The sequence below is a fragment of the Rhinolophus sinicus genome, linkage group LG03, assembly GCF_036562045.2.
Source record: "Rhinolophus sinicus isolate RSC01 linkage group LG03, ASM3656204v1, whole genome shotgun sequence".
Lineage (NCBI taxonomy): Eukaryota > Metazoa > Chordata > Mammalia > Chiroptera > Rhinolophidae > Rhinolophus > Rhinolophus sinicus.
In genome coordinates, this window is record NC_133753.1 from 98,376,822 (window position 1) to 98,379,507 (window position 2,686).

At 39.1% G+C, this 2,686-nt stretch overlaps 1 pseudogene; it reads right to left on the reverse strand.

Moving 5' to 3' along the window:
* Nucleotides 1-537: 537 nt before the first annotated feature.
* Nucleotides 538-845, reverse strand: LOC109457803 (non-histone chromosomal protein HMG-14; annotated as a pseudogene).
* Between the last annotated feature and the right edge of the window lie 1,841 nt (nucleotides 846-2,686).

Here is a 2,686-nt window from a genome sequence, read left to right on the forward strand (position 1 = left end):
GACATACTCAAATTTTCAATCTTTCACAGCACATTAACAAAATGACTAGGAAAAAACTGGGCTACCACAACCAAAGATGGTACAGAGTGCACAAAATCCTGACAGGGAGAGCCAAGATCAAGGAGTGGTTTTCTTTAGGAAACAATTCTACCAAAAACATGAGAATAGAAGTAATTTAAAATGTTCAAGACATATTAAATGCACGACTGACTCCAAATTGCCATTTAGCATGCTTTGCATTATAACATATAAAAACTACCCCCATTTATGGAATGTTAAGCTGACACCCAAGACAATCAAAACTTCCCATATTCAATATCCCATTATTTTCTGGTTGTACCCAAAATAAATGACCAGCAAATAATTTCACCTCTTTCAAAAAAAAGCATTTACACTAAAAAATGGGAGGAGGTGCAATTCCCTCCTTTTTAAAAATGTTTCTAGAGCTACTATAAAAACTTGCATTTATAAAATAGTTGATAAAAATATTCCTCTGGATTGTACAAGAAGGGAGCACTGATAAGACATGATATGATATTAATCAGAATTGGCTTCTTTTTCTCCTGCATCACCAGAAGCTGGACTCCCCTCGTTTTTAGTTTCTCCATTTTCTGCAAGTAAAATATTCTGTAGTTTCTTTGTCAGCTACTTTAGTCTATTTTCCATTTTCTCTCCTTTTCCCTTTTGTTTGCATTTTTTTTTGTTTATAGATTTTCCTTTCCTGCTGACTGTTTTGGTTTCATTTCCACCTTTGCTGAAGCATATTTAGCTGACAACCTCGCCGACATTCTCTTGGGTGTCTCCTTCACTGCCCCATCTGAGGAGCTGACTTTCCTCTTGGGCATTTTGGCAGTGGGTGGTGCCTGTGGGCCATGGTACACCGAGAGCCTTCTCAAAGCTCTTCTGCTTGGCAACTGCTACTGCTCGCACTACTGGAGCCACTTTCTTCCAGGTCTTTTAACTTCTCTTTCATATTATACATTTTTTACCATTCATTACTGAATTATTGGTAATTTCGTAAGCTTTATATTTCAATTCATTAATTCTCTCTTCAACTTTGTCTGTTCTTCTTTTGATCTTGTCATTTGAGGTTTCAAATGTTAGTTACGACAATTTTTGTTTCTGGAAGTTTTATTTGATTCATATTCAAATATGTCTAGCTAAGTTTGTTAGTTTATTATTTAGTCATATTTTCAATATCTTTTTAAAACTTCTTTAAACACATTTAAAATCCCTGTTTTCTGTTCTGTATTTCATCCTTCCATTTTATGCAGTATTTGTAGTCTCACCCTGTTATGTGTTCTTTCTGCTGATTCATGATCCTTGTGGTTTGTTTCCTCATTAATTAATTTTTGATTATGGGCTTATGTTCCTTGGAATTCCTTGAGATCTGTGTTTAAAATATGTCCTACCAGAGAGAATTTTTGTTTGCTTCTGCCAGTCACCTAGGGGTACTTCCAACTCAGAACCACTTTTAAATAAATCTTTGGCTTGAGGTTTTTCCAGTCACATAGGAAATATGATTTTGGGCTTCTCACTGCATGACTGTTGGTTTGTGTCAAGAATCCTAGTGGATGTTTTTTTTGTTTGTTTGTTCTTTCCCCCAGTATTCTTACTCCACCCACAACTAAGTGGACATAGGAAAGTCATCTGTGAGTGAGTTTGTCCCACCCTTTTTCTCCCATACAGCATTGATTTTTGAGAAGTCCCAAATTTGGGGGAGGGGAGGGGTCTTTGATAACCTCCCTCCCAGGCCCAGACCTAAGGCCTTTTCTTCTCTCTTTGTTTTGGTTCTCATAAAGGCAGAGACTCAGACAAAGGCTTATGTGCAGTTATTTTGGAAAATAATCTCAAGGAGCAGAAGTGAGGGGTGGGGTGAGTAAAACAAAGAGAGAAGTAGAGCGCGTGCAAATTTGCCTATGAAGGGGACTTCTGACATGTTCTTGATTCTCACGGGATCTTCAGAGGAGCCTTGTGAAATGGGGACTAAAGGGAAAAGCATTTATAATTTCTTCTGTCACCCACTGATCAAGAGTGGCCCCACAGATATGAACTCCTCTCAACTTAGGGGTTGCACATGTATGAAGATCTGAGATTTCCAAGGGCATCCTACCCTGTGGTCACAGAATAGACTCAGACAAGAAGCAAGAGGCAGAGAAGTGCCCAAAGTGAGGCTGGTCGAAGTCCACGTGACACTGGTCACCTCTGACGTGACTCAAGTCAGTGGGGTACCAAAAGGACTGTAGCGGAGTCCAGGAGGTACCACTTACACCAGTCCCACAGGGTGGCATGGGCACCAGTGCAGGTTTACCGTGCAGGGATAATGCTCTCTTGTTGTTCTGGCTTCTGAATGGTTCTTGTACTTAACACCTGTCCACCTGTGCTTTTACATACAAGTTGATGATGTTCAGCTTTTTAGGGAGCGATTTCACTGCTCAACTAGTCTCTATATTGCCAGATACAGAAGTTAAATGTCATTTTCAAAATGCTTATACACGTACTTTAATATTCCTTTCAAAATTTGTTGAATGTTGAGGTCAAGCACCCCTTTCTGGAGTTCCCAGTACCCACTTTTGTGCCCCATTTTGAAAAACAGACCAATCAATAATAATAAGTTACGAGTTTTATAACACTTACTTGTGCCAGATACTGGCTTTATAGGCATTATCTCCGTGAACCCTGACAA